This window comes from Anguilla rostrata, chromosome 11 (genome assembly GCF_018555375.3).
Source record: "Anguilla rostrata isolate EN2019 chromosome 11, ASM1855537v3, whole genome shotgun sequence".
Lineage (NCBI taxonomy): Eukaryota > Metazoa > Chordata > Actinopteri > Anguilliformes > Anguillidae > Anguilla > Anguilla rostrata.
The window spans coordinates 17,816,414-17,831,246 of record NC_057943.1 but is presented as its reverse complement, the minus strand read 5'-3'; the positions used below and the strand labels follow the sequence as shown (position 1 = coordinate 17,831,246).

At 39.4% G+C, this 14,833-nt stretch overlaps 1 long non-coding RNA gene across 2 annotated transcripts in view; it reads left to right on the top strand.

Moving 5' to 3' along the window:
- Positions 1-14,833, top strand: part of LOC135234161 (uncharacterized) — a 66,209-nt gene that overhangs the window by 14,503 nt on the left and 36,873 nt on the right. Inside the window, exons 3-4 of one of the 2 annotated variants that reach the window (XR_010324025.1) lie at positions 7,850-7,930; positions 8,740-8,774. This is a non-coding gene — a long non-coding RNA (uncharacterized LOC135234161). Of the gene's footprint in view, positions 1-7,846; positions 7,931-8,739; positions 8,775-14,833 lie in introns of both variants that reach the window. The other variant, XR_010324024.1, reaches the window with a different exon arrangement.

The following is a 14,833-nucleotide window of genomic DNA, read 5'->3' as shown; positions in this document are numbered from 1 at the left end:
ACGGCCTGTTAAGGATCTTTGAGCGACCCCCCTTTTAATATTCCTGCAAATTAAAGCATCCAGACCCGCTCTGCTTCTCGGGTAATTGGAAATCAGCAGCGACTGCTGCCGTGGTTGTATTTTTTTTCCCTAGAGCATGTCTATAAGAATGCTCATTACTTCATCATCCCATCCCAGCTGCAGCATTCCCAACAGTAACGCTGACCAAGGCAACAGTGTGAGTATATGACACCGGTACTACTGCTTAATAAAAAAAGTGCTGCTTTCTTGAGACAGAAGGCAGATGTCTCAACACTGACAATTCTTATACTTTTATTAAAAGGCTGCTTTTCCTAAAATGTACATTAGATTGCCTCTTTCATATAAAAACCTCAAGGGGCCAGCTTCAATGAAAAAAATGTGTTGATGTGATCATATTTCATTTGAACATGTTCAATACAAGAAAGAAACGAAAAGGTCACAACACAAAAGTTTATTTACTGACATAAAATACCCATTCAATTGCTTTTGATTAATGAGTAAAACACTGCAATTAGAAGCAGTTAATTCATAAAGAGAGAGCTGTGAACTACAGGAATCCTAGCATTAAAGTTTAGAACGGAGCTTAATTGAATACATATTCATTAGGGGGCTTGTTTCTAATCGTAGGGCCCTGTATTGTCCACCACTTACAAGAGGCACACTTCCCGCTCTGCCATCATGCATGCCTCAACAGCAACCCTTCCTGTCTCCACTGGCATTAAATTTGCTGGCTTTGCCTCCACTTGCCCGCAGTTTATACTGATTGGACCAGCTGTTCCACTTAAAATCACCATGGCAACCACAACCGGTTGCCTAGCAACAGTGTTCTTTTCCCTGAGCCCCAGCCAAGGCTCCACAGGCCGGTTATAAAGAGAAACAGAGGCAATTGAAATTCCCCTGGATTTTTTAGGTACAGATGTCTAATATAGTATGGGGCTTCCTCCGTTGTTGGTTCAAATTGAAATGTGTCTGTCAGTTTTATTAAGTGCTTTGTATGGACTGCTTCAAAAGCTCAGCCACTTTGACCTTCAGTTGAAGTAATGGGGGAGGGGAGGGAACACAGTAGCCTAATTCGCAAGTGACCCTATTGCTGCTTCCTGTTCACTGATTGGTCGGATTCACTGTCCTGTTAAGGGTGACTGGCTAAAATATGCCATGAGAGCTCAGTGTGTAGGACTCATGTCATGTGTTTTATTGTACATTTTTGCTGCACGTTGTGTATATGCTACAGAGACATGGAAAATTGCCGAATCACAGGATCCCCGTTGGAGGGGTTCTGTAGATTTCAGCTGTCAATTTTTACGCAACGTTAGTATTTTTCTTTGATAAACAGACGATACACAGTCACAGTAGAGAGACGATAGATTCCTGTTCACGCAGCTTTCTCCATATCTGTCTGTACACCGTCCCTCCTTTTCCCTCCCCAGCGTACAGGTAGAATGGGAGAATAGAATGCAGTCCTGAGCTTTCGGGATGGATGGCTGCTCTGCTGCTCCATGCATTTCAGGGCTTTGGGATTCTCGCTGTAGCTGGGCCCAGATGGTAGCCTCCCTCCCTGATCACTGAACAGATTGGTTTGTGGTGAGAAATCACCCGGGACAGAGTGGTGAACCAAGAGCGGTGTGAGAAGCAGCCACGGCTTCATTTATTGTCATTTCTGAATATTGTTCGCTTTGCATTGTTCTGCGATTTACTTTCAGCGCTCATTGTTTATCTTGTTTTATTTTTGACGTCATTTTTTCTCCCTACTTAGCTAAAACATTCTCTGCTGCCTTCTATTCCTATCGTAACAGACAAAGAAGAACTTTGTTCTTAATACTGTATTTTGCTGGCTGATTGGTGTTGGTGAGATACAGAGTTTCTGAATCACCTGCACCTTGCAGTGCTGAGTGTTTCTGTCCTCCTGGTGAGCTCTCTGACACTGTAACATGAATATATAGTGCTGAACAGCACCTGTGACTTTGGACCCCTAGAGAAACTGCTCCATTGTATGGCTCTGCTAGGCTGCAGCTATTCTGGTGGTCGGATCTACTTGACCTCCTTGTTACCTAACTGCATCAACTGGGGCGGCTTATGGGTAATTGTCTTTTCCCTGTCCCTGAGCTGCCCCAAGGTTCTTAGCTCTTACCACCATTCTGCCGGGTGTGAGGAGCATGTGTGGGGTGTATTTGTGTGTGTTTGTGAATTCAGGTGTTTTTAAAGGTCCTTTGAGAAATTCCTGCTCCCAGCATTGTATCCTCCCCACATATATTTTATCGCATTTCATTACATTTTTTTTTGCTTCTCAAATAGCAGCATGACATATCCTAACAAGAACCTGTGAATGTTAGAGAGTTTTTGCTAAGTGCCACTCTAGATACAATTTAGTTTGTTGAGGCTTTAGGGCGGAGACAATGGAGAGAGACAGACAGAGAGAAGAGAGACAGAAAGAAGAGGTCGGTAAAGAGAGGGAGAGGTATTTGGTGCAAGATTCAAATGGTTTAAACTGCATAACTGCATGTTTTTGTGTGTGTGCATGTGTGCATGTGCATGTGTGTGCTGGGGGGGGAATAATTTGATGGCTGAAATTTTAATAGTGGATCATCAGTGCATTTTGCAAGCATGAGGTATGGGGTTAGGACTGGGGTGTCGTTTGTGGGCCCTTGTCAGATATGAATTAAAAATAAATAAGGTTGGGAACATAGGTCCACTTGTGACAGTGAAAGTAGTGAATGGATAGAGGTATGGGATGGAATTTGCTTCAGGATTGAGCAGTTCATTAAAAGTGCTGGACCTGTACAGTCCATTGTTAGAGGTGTTCTATTTCTGTTTCGACTCCCATCTTCAAATCAATGAAAAGCAGTTTTGAGGGACAGCCAGGGAAGAGGATCTGCTACAGGAGATGACTCATGGGCGCTCAACCAGACCTGTAGGAGAGGAGGTACCCCTTACCCAGCTCACCTGTATTATAATACCTGGGTGAGTGGATGCACAGGAGAAGACTGTGGCAGCAGATGAGGGTTGGGTTATTAATGACATGATGGATAACTCAAGTGTATTACTTCTATGCGTAGATGGATATAACTACAAAACAATTACATTTCAGTTCCTCACCCACTGTAACCCATGATGATGTACAGGCTTTAGGGAACTGTAATAAGAATGGCAGGTGTCAAGTTGGAGGTTCTATGTACATTTCGAACTGAACAGACCACGGTACTTGGTTGTATTGATTTGTATGCATCAGTGCCAAAGTCATGTACTTTCATGAGAAACACTAGGCAGAGCTACGTGCTTTAAAGCTTGTCTCTCACACTGCACCAACAGTATACGCCCTTCACTCAGTTCACCTGCTATACTTCATGACATCAGGTGAAGAGAACAGTCACAGTCAGAGGATACAATGGAATTTAAACAATTAGAATTTATGATTCTTTAATGTGTTAACAGCCAAGGTCTACCTCGCTTTGTAGTGCCACACCCACTCTATATGTCTCTGTAGATCTTCACATAGCTGTGAAATTTTTTTTTCCCCCTCTGGCTGCCAATGTTTATGCATCCATTCCTATACTGTATTCCAGTGCAGTGTCTAAGTGCACTTATATTTGATTTCATTGTAGCATGTTTTTGGGTGCACTTTAGAGCTGCATTGATATGTAAATTCATGCATACCTGCTTCATTTCCATAATCACAAAAGCACCAGCCCCCTCTTCCCCGCGGAGAGGAAATTCACAGCGAGCGGTGCCAGTTTGTTTGGTTCGTGCCCTCACCCGGCTCTCTGTGGAGTGACAGTGCTGGCGCTGGGCACGCCAGGCCCGTGGGTGCATTGTGAGCGAGCGGTGGGACCCAAGGTCAAGTCCTCTCTCAATGTCCGGGGTAATCCGCGTGGCTCATCCCCGGTCTGAGTCCTCTCAAAGCGGGGGGAGGAAATCCCTGTTGGCTGCTGTAATAGGATCTGATCGGAGATGAGCAGAGCTCCATTGGTCTCATTTTTTATTTACTTTTTTATTTTTTGAAGTCAACATTCATTTGATAGATACATTTTTTTTATACATTTCAACAATTGGGCAGCTACTGCTAATTAGCAGATGAACTACCTATCCACCTGGCTAGGTAGGCTAGGTAATATGCGACTACTAACAAAGTGTAATTATACCTACGGGAAGAAAAACGTGCACTTTATACACATTGAAAAGAAACATTTTTTCTAACGGAAGTATAATAACTGTCTTATCAAATGCATATGCTTTAAAATACATAGCCTACAAGTTCAAGGCACTTATTAAAAGAGAATGTGCTTTTGGCATGCACTTGGCATGGTTAAATTTATCAAAAAAATTAACAATGTTCAACAATGTCCCATAACCAAATAGGAATCTATCCAGAATGTTCCTCAACTTTCTTGCAATGTTGTCACATTAGCTGGGCAGTTACCTTACTTCATATTTCATTGAAAGTAATTTAAATACTTTTTGTGTCAGCAAGTTTAACAATACAGCACTCAAATGACCCATTGATGGTATTCTGTCAGAGGTCTACCCTGTTGTCTGTATGTGTTCTCCTAATCAAAAAATATAAAATAAATTCAGGAAGATCCCATTTGTAAAATGAAAGCAATTAGTAATTAGCTATTTTAGTGACTTACCAGTACTATTTCTGTCGGCAGGTTCAGCAATCACAGCTGCATACGCTTGAACCTCTTTGAAATGTTAATAGCAAAACAGTGCAGTTCAGTGGAGCTAAAACAACAAAATGTCTGAAGCTACCACGTCCATACTGCTTAAGTTGTGTGACAATGTGAATAATCTGAGTAACATGGGACACGTAATTTGTATTTTTGTATAGTAACCTCCAGAATTCAAATTTAAATATTAAAAATTGAAATTAAAATACTATCTTATATAAGACATCTCCTGAATTGTTAATGTTCTACATTTTGAGCGCTGATTATAATGATTTCATCATGAATTATTAAAATTATTTTATTTACCATAATAAAAAGTGTCGTTTTTTTGCACCGAAAATAAAGAGAACAGCAACATTATCTGGATTGCCTGTTTTCAAAAATGGCATCATTAGGCAAATTGGGAATTTACTTCTGGTCTTTTCTAGGTAAACATGCAAATTTGAATGAATATGTTCTGCTTAACTTAGAAGATAGTATTGGCTTATTAGTACTTCTCATAATTCTCTAATACTTGAGGTAAGCCATCTTTTGTAAGGCCTATCCAAGTAATTACAATTATTTGGTTGTTATCACCTTATTGTTATTATCTTAACGATATTTTTTGTAGAATATTTCAAAACCCCAGTTGATTTGCTCAAGACAGTGTGCTTGCACAAACTACATCACCATGCCTTCCTACCCACTATAGTAGTTATGTTATTTTATCATGAAGCGTGTACAGCATGATATAACTTACATGAATACTACATTTGGGGTGGCATAATGGGGTGGCACGTTGATACAGGGAATAGCATTGTTGTTTCACAGCAAGCAGGTACCAAGTTTGATTCTTGACCGAGGGCCTGCTCTATATGGAGTTTGCATTTTCTCCCTGTGTCTACGTGGGTTTCCGCCAGGTACACTAGTTTCCTCCTGCAGTCCAAAGTAGGCTAATTGGAGACTCTAAATTGCCCCAAGGTGTGAACGCGTCAGTAAATGGTGTGTGGGCTCTGTGATGGCCCTGTCCAGGGTGTGTTCCTCTCTGTTGCTCAGCACATGCTGGGCTCCAGCCCTCCCATGACCCTGACCAGGAATAAACAGTTTAAGAAAATAGATGGATGGATGGATGGAATATTACATTTGTCTGAAATAAATAATGTTGTCCACAAAAGCCTATCGTCATATATTTCCAAATTTACAATCCTCCTTACTGTCATACTAAACTACTGATGTAGATAGTGACATTATCTTCAAAACAAATATATAAAATAAGAACACATGACAAGCTCAGTATGATAAATACTAATAGATGTGCACTTTTAATCAGAATTGTAATTTGATGACTGATGTCCAGATGCCTATCAGAAAGAAGCCTAGGGTTTAAGAAGAAGGGTTTTCTCCTATTTCCTGTAGTTGGATGCACTGTAACTGTTTTCGTTTTTTCAACAAAACTGTCCACATCCATTTATATCCACGACACATACAATTTCCATAGGAACAAAATGATAATGAGAGTACGTATGCACTGAGAGCTTCAGTGATGTTCAGTAGAAGTTGGTTTATCAAGAACAAAGTACACCTGAATCTGATGTCTCTGTCCTGCAATTTAACCATATAATTTAGGTTGTTGTTGATGCCTTGAAGAAAATATGACTTATAAACTATGTAATTTTAAGTAGACCTTACATAGACATGACTGGAATAGGTAGCGTAAGGAGTTGAAGGTTCTGGATGCTAAAGCTAGCTACAATAGGTGCTCAATGTTTGATGGCCTGGGTGCCACCCATCTTTCATTTACCTGATTCAAATCATACCTGTCCGATAGACAACATTACATATGCCTTAAGAACCGCAGCTCAGACTTTGCTGCTGTCACTGAGGGCGTTCAACAGCGTTCAGTGCTGGATCCATATTTTTCATTATTTATCTCCTAGCACTTGGTAAAATCATGCGTCATCATGGTGTACTTCTACTGCTATGTGGATGATGCTCAGCTTTGCATAAGCTCCAAACCCTCCTCTCCACTTTCTCCTTCATCTCTCAACAGTTTGCATGACATTAGAATTTAGATGACCCATAGCGCCCTCAAACTTAACAGTGACAAAACTGAATTCTGATGCTTACTGGTTCTGTATCGACTCTATCCAAAAGCGCAAATCTTGTACTTCCCTTTGACAGCTTCCCTATATCACCTTCCACTCATGTGAAAATGCTCAGTGTCATCCTTGACTCCTCTCTCTCATTTGAACCACACATAAATTATATAATCAAAACTCCCGTCTTCCAGCTCCGCACCCCATAGCTCTGCCTCCTCGGCATGGCCTACCTTTCTCACCTACTTGTGGCTATTCTATTCACCCACTCACTCACCTCTGCAAGGCCATTTAACCATTTCACATCCCACCACTCTGTTGATGGAGATCGAGCTTTCTCTTGTGCAGCATCAATGCTTCGGAACACTCTCTCCTCACTCCATAATGGTGAGACACTCCATTTTTAAGAAGCATCTAAAAACAAACCTCTTCACTCTAGCATCCTCGTTTCCCCCCCCCCCAACCCCCCATCCTTCTTGGTACTTGCAGGCTATTAATTTGTTCCTGTATGTGCAGTGTACTCGCATAATCCTGATTGGTACATTTTATGTGTTTTTTGTAATTTACCATAACAAAAATTATGTTATGTATATGTTATACATGTCAGTATTTTTTCATTTGTAACAGTTATAATACTGTAATGTATGGTGACCTTGAGTATTTAGAAAGGTGCTGGATATATAAAATGTATTATTATTATTATTATTATTATTATCATTATTATTATTATTGTTGTTGTTGTTGTTGTTGTGGTTATTATTGTATTATTATTGTGGCTGTTTTTATCATTATTATTATTATTCAAGTATGCTTTTAGTATAGAGAAGGACTTGCTAGGACTTGATGTGGTGCAGATTGGGGTGAATTCCATTTCAGTTCAGTCAGTTTTTGAAAGGTATTAAAATTCCAATTCATGATTTGAAAAAGCACACAATGTCTAGAGGACTTTTCAATTAATGAATTACATTTCAGTTAATTTCCTGAACTGACTGAATTTAAGTGGAATTGACCCTAACCTTGGTGTGAAAAGTTGTGTGGATCGCCTGAATCCTTGTTTAAAACCCCATTTGTTTCCTGTTATACAAGCAGATAACCAGACATCTGAGTGGTCACAGCATTGTACAGGATGTCTGTCAATCAGCGATGGAGGGCTGTCACCCTCAGCGACAGGCAAGTTGTTTCTCCATCTAATTATTATTCATGAATCAGGGCCACACCCCCCAGCCCGGGTGATGATGGCTATGACAAATGAGGAAATCAAGGCTGGAGAAAATTTGATTTGGTATCCCATTAAATCTCCCTTTGGTTCAGAGTCAGTCTGTGTGTCAGGCTGTGGTACATGTAAGAATAAGAGGTTGACCGCGTAGATATCCATCATTGTTGATTTCTTGCGATGCTCTTGATTTTCCGTTGCACTGATTACTGCCATTTTTAGTTCAGTATTGCTTTAAACTTTAAATTGGCTATTTATTGTTTTTTTTTTAAGTATTTCATGTTCTATGATGAAGGAAACTGATATCCATGGACTGATGCTGTATATTAATAAGTTTGTTATAAACATTGCACCATTGCTAAAGATTTGCATGAATTCTGAAAAATTATTTAATTGAAATATAAAAAGGCTGTGCTGGAGATATTTCAATTATTCCATGACTGAAGTAGCAGTAACAGGGCCATATGTAGTTAATATGACCATGTCTGTTTTACACAGATAAGGATATTTTTAATAAAAACGTCCAGTATATGCAAACAAACCTGATTCAGCTGCTTGTGGCCAATGGCTGGCTCATTGGAAAGATGGGATTGAATACAAATATTTCATAATGAATAATATTATTCAGCTGTCTTTCAAGCTCAAAGATGGCACAAGAACATTTTTTTTTTACTCAAATCATAGGTTCATCTAATGTGACAGAATTTTTTCATGGCATTTACTGTTTATTTTCTTTTTTTTTTAAATACCATTTTCTGTTTTCCAGAAGCCCTTAGCAAATGGATGCGTGGAGTAAAGCAGGTGAGTCTGCTCCTTGCAAACTCACATGTCAATGACCATGCGAAAGTGTTCTGACATAATATCTGTATTTCGGTTTCATTTATTTAAGTCTACCTGAAACACTTTTGTTTAAAGCACTAAATGTTTTTCATTTATTTTGAATCAAGAAGCTTCTTATAATTGCAGCCAGATGTGGTAACTGGAATGATTAAATACACTATTGTCATGGTTCAGGTTATGAAGTCATGGATAGATTATGTTTCTGAAATGACATTGATTGTATTGCTATCTGCAATGCTTTTTAAACAGTGTGGTTGTTATTTTTATTTTTATTTTTTATAATAAGAAAAATGTCAAAATCCCTTTTTTCTCTCTCACTTCCTATTTTCCTTTATCTTCTCAAATTTTCATTTAAAAAATGAAGTATCTATGAGTTTGTGTGTGAGAGTGTGTGTGTGTGGGGGGGGGTTGAGAACTTTCAGGAAACAGTGAAGATAATTTAAGGGCCACCCAGCACATGTTCATCACTGTGAAAGCATGACCTCAGACCTTGAATGTTACGCAACGCGGGGCCGTAAAATATGCATGCTGCAGAAGTAGCCGCACCCATAAATCCTTCTCTTGCCGTGCGTTGTGGGGATATTCGCCAGCGCGCCCCCGCCCTCCTTTGGGCACTCTCTGGCTTTCCTGGCGGAGACGCACTCACGCCGGTTCGCTGGCTGACCGTCTCTGAGTGCAGCATTTTCCCAGCGCTCCTTCTGCTGCCACGCTCCGCCAGGGGAGCGATTGCATAAGCTTTACCTCAACAGAATAACGACGCTGACCTTTGTTTTAATGCCTTCTCTTAGAACTTTCTCTTTTTTAAAGGCAAATATTTGGTACCCGTCTGGAGCTTATCTACGGGGCTTTAATTATGGAAGTGGTTTTGTAATACTACCACTGAGTGGGGGTGAGGTGGAATCGTCGATGTGTCTGCGAATCGCAGAGGAGGGAATGACGAAGGGGAACTTGACAGGAACAGTCCCGCGCTTCACATCTTTGCACCACTGCATGCGCGCATCGTCATTTTTAAAAAGGGAGACGACCCCGAGTATGTTTAGCAAAATATATGCATGCATCCTATTAAGAAAAGGCAAAAGAGAGGAACGTTGAAGCTTTTACAGTAATTGATATGTATTCCACGGATAGGCTGCCAACAAAAGGACACTTGGAGAAGGTCTGCACCCCCTCTCTGGTGCTCCAGAGGGGACGTGCTGGAGAGGGGGGCAGGCCCCATAGAGAGATGTCCCTCCGCACCCTCACCCCTCAGGCCTCAGGCAATCTGGCTGATTGGAAAGTCCCGTGTTAATCATAATTCCTGCTATAAAGCGACGCTCGGCGTGCGGCCCATGCTGGAGCAGTGGAGGTGGGTCAGGTCATGACCCTGTCTGCGTCCCCCATCTCCCCCATCACCCCCTTCCCCCATACCGTACGGATTCACCCCCAACACACCCACACACAGCTGCCCCACCTGCCACTCTGGGGTCAATGCTGAGCTGAACATCAGAGTTTAATGATCCAGCTGGAATGGGGGATGGTTGTTAAAATTTGCAGTAAAGAAGTATGGACAGATTCACAATTGGAAATGGACATTGGTTATGAAATGAGACTCAAGAAAATTCATAAAAATTTCCAAAGCCCCCTTTTTCTGTGTAAATCTGTGTCAGTTAATAAAATGATTGAGATGGCAATCTTTCTGGTATAATACGTGATGGTGGACGACAGAATTAATAAATGCTAGGATGTTTAAAGTTCACATGAAAAATACTTTAAGATTAACAATATGCAATAATAATCACTGAGTACGTGGAAGTGGGGCCATTCATGCTGTTATGGATTTATAAATTTCATAGTGGCTCTTGTAAAACATTATGTTGCACAGAATAGGCCAATTATTATAACACTGAGAATTTCAATTGCAGAAAAAGCCCACGCCTTTATATCTCTTATCGATACGCATTCGGAATTTACATTTTCACTCAGCAGCATCAATGTATGTAATGTGGAATATTGTTTCATTGATTAGTTAAAGATGGCTATTGTTATGCCGCTTATCTTTGTCATTGCAGTTTTAAAATCAGCAGTCATAGATAACAAAGACAGAATTTAATTGCACATGGAATATACTACTGCCCTCTTTCACATACTTGTGTACCCAAATCAAACTGGCTGTTAAAATGCAAAACACAAAAAGGTTAATAGTCTTTATATGCCACTTTTCCCCAACAGTAACATCGAGAACAAATATATAATTATATAACATCTTACAGCGAAGTATTTATGAAGGATTTCACACTCAAAGTTGTTTAATATGTAAATAAAAAACAAGGCAAACTTTTTTGCATTTATTTTTAATTTGTTTTTTCAGTTTGAACAGGTACAGCCAGTTCTACACAGGGAATTCCACCTTGTGCAGCAGGAACTACAAACAGAACCTTATTGGATTCTCTTGTACATGGGATATCTAAATAATGATTTCGAAATGCACTATGCACTACTTACGACATGCTGCTGTTTTCTGTTCCGTTTTGTTTTTGTGTTGATACACTGTTCTCTAATCCACATATCCACAACCTCTCACCCTCCCACACCCCACGATCAAGGCACTGACAGCTGTCAAGCTTTCAACATATCTCCAGCGTGGAGGCGGCCATTTGGCAAAAGTGGAAATTATTGTTGAAATAAATTAATATCAGTAATGCACAAACTGTGTCTGTTCTAGCGCTTAAGAGTTTACATAGAAGTACTATTTGTAAATGAATGTGATGCATTGAGCTGATTTTTTTTAAAGCAAGGAGCAGTGGCAAAGGGATAAATATTCAAATAAGTTCATTTCAATTTCATTTATAGTTTTCCGAAACTTCTTTGTTCAGTACAACAGTTCAGAACTAACTTAATTATGAAATTAATCATTATTTTCATGTAAAGCGCTTACCTATTTTTCTGTGCTTTAAAGATTATATACAATAATTGCGGAGGGTGATAAACAATTTATTTAATTTATTTTGCAATAAATTACAACTTTTCTCCAAATAAGAGTGGCCAGATACAAGGATTGATGATAAAATTCTGATTAACTGTAGTGTCCACAGTTCTCAAAAGACTTCTTTCTCAGAGATTGTTGACTAAAATTGTCTTTAGATTAATTACCCCGCGCTCCCTTGTTTACATGAACAAAAATGGTTAAAAACAGTGCTATTATTAGAAGCAATATTTCAAAAACTCCTAGACTTGTACACATTAGCTCAGCATTAATACTACCCTTCACTGTTTTCTAATATTTGAATAAAAACAAGAGAAATAGAAACATAGAAGGGTCCGATTCATTATATTTGTTTTAGTATGCTTTCATACTGTTCCTACAGATGTGAACATTAGTGCTAATTCAACCCTATAGGACTCATGTACTCCGTTAGAGCTGCATTGACTGGATATTTTACTCTGTAAGAAAATAAAATGGGTATGATTGAAGTTTGAGATTTAGTGCCAGTTATCTGAGAGGGCTAGCTTCCTGAAAAAAAAAGAAATCAGGCAGAAACAGAGGAAACATTTTCATTTTCTGTTTGGGACATTAGGTATTAAATGAGGTTATCAGCTCCACCATTATCCTTTGCATGTCTCTGGGTTTTAGGTTAATGTAGCCAAGCCTTTTCCAAGTGCAACATCCAAACACGATGGAATGGATTAGGGATTACACAGGGATTAATGACAGTAATCTGCCTCAGAGACTCTGATTGGTCTGTATTTCCAATCCAAATGGGAACACAATCATGTTTAAAGAGCGCTGCTTCCTTCCCAAATGGATAATATGCACATACACCCACACACACGCACACACACACATGCACACACACACACACACACACATGCATGCACACGAGCACACACACACCAAAGCTTGCGCACATATGGACAGACACATACAGCCACACACACACACACACACGCACACACACATACTAGGACAGAGGTGCAAATTAGTCTTCAACACACAAGCACCAGCCAATTTTATTCTGTGGTCCAAAGTGAGGAATGGCATCATGACTTCATATTGATCTATCCATGCTCCTATTTCTCTCTATCTCTACCAGACATAACAGTAGCCTGGGATCTGACCTCTTTCCAGATTGTGTTTTCCTTCATTCGCTGGAGCGATGAAAGGGTGTAGATAGATGTGTCTGACATGTAAACTGGGATTGGCGTGGGGGGAATGGAACTTTATGGAAGTTTGCTGATGATAATTTGGGAGAAGATGAAGAGAAAAAATCTTGGCACACTTAAAGAGTGCCTTAAGTACTGCTTTGATTGGCATGGCAGTTTATCTTTATTATTAAATTCCATAATGGAAAATCGACCCTTTCCCGCAGCACTGTGGAACCTTATCAGCCTTGGACTGCACCAGATGAGGGTGCACTTTGAAAGATAGCACCGAAAAACAGGGAGAAAGGGACATAAAGAGTAACGAAAGTCTGTATAAAGAGAGAGAAAATGATGACCCAAATGCACTTATCTGCATATTTTCTGTTGATGCTTAATAATTGTTTCAATTTTAAAAACTGGAATAATTAAACTGTAAATGTATTTATTCATTTATGTGTGTTTCTTGCACAAACTCAACATCTCTAAATAATCTAAGAATATTGTTTGCAATGACAAAATATAGCTTAATTTCATCACTCAAAGTATTAAGTGCAGATAGAACCATGGGCCTGTGCTCCTTACTGGGGTTAATGTACTATATGCAGTATTTATTTAGAAAGCTGAAATGAGCTAAGAAGCGAAAAGAAGTAAGACAGGTGATATGTGCGAGGGGTATACATGTAATTCATTTTCTTTCATCATGAATCTCATTAATAAATTAAGCACATGCTTTCTTTGAGCTGCTTTACTTCTGAATCGATCAGGACCACATTTTCTTGTTTGTGTATTTATTCATAAATGTCTTTTTTGCCAAGGACTGGAGACAGACACAAACATTGAATGTTACAGTACCTATCTTAGCTTGGAATTTAAAGTATCATCTTTTGGTAACTAACCAAAAATGTTCTGACATTTATTCAAGCAATGTTTGAATGTGTTGACTGGCACACAAAAATAGCTGTTTCCTGCTTTCAGTTGCTGCAGTTTAAGAAATACTATTAAATATTGTTGTTGTCTTTCTATCTTAATGAAAACAATAATTCACTGTTGTTTAAATATTTAGATTTCCCTAAACCCTCAAAACTTATTTTATTTAGCTTTAAAAATAAAATGAATTTATTTCTAACATTTACAGTACTTTATTTTGGCATTTATTTTCTTATTTTTCACTATCAAAATTCTACGAAGTCACAAAAATTTAAACAGAATTATCAAGGTTGTCGCAAAATATAGTTTGCATGGGTCTGTCTGTTTTAGGCATACAGATTATCTGCAGGACCATGTTCTGTTTTCAGCAAGGGCTGCAGCAACAGCCAGCATCCTTAAATGATAAGACAGTAGTGGTTAATGGTAGACAAGGACAATGGGGTGGCTGGTGTGTCTGAGGCCTACTCGTCCTGACAAAGCCTGACCCTTTTGTCTGTGTAAGCAGCACTGGTGACAGATGGCCAGGCTGCCCTGCTGAATTTGTTACCTTTCGTTCTGACATGCAGTATGTCCCAGAGCTGACTGACCATAGAGAGGGGGGCAGATGTCTATCCTTCTCAGTCTGTCAGAGAGAAGCATGCATACACTCCATCCACCATCAGTGTCGCCTTTTTATAGTGAAATAAGATGCAGTAAAGTATGGAGACATAGCAATATCTTTGACTAACAGTATGATTTTACATCTGATACAAATATCTTATTCAGTGCACATGCAGCTAAACCCAAAGTACATTGAACCAAAATCTGATGGATTTATGTTGGAAAACAGAGTTACAGAACTATTTCTTTTCAGCTCAGCTGGATTTATCTGGATGCGTCCAGATATATTTGAATTTCATTTCATAACCCACATCAAATATGCAATCCCAGCATCATGTGGAACATTAATCTGGTGTTACATTAAGTGAATTATT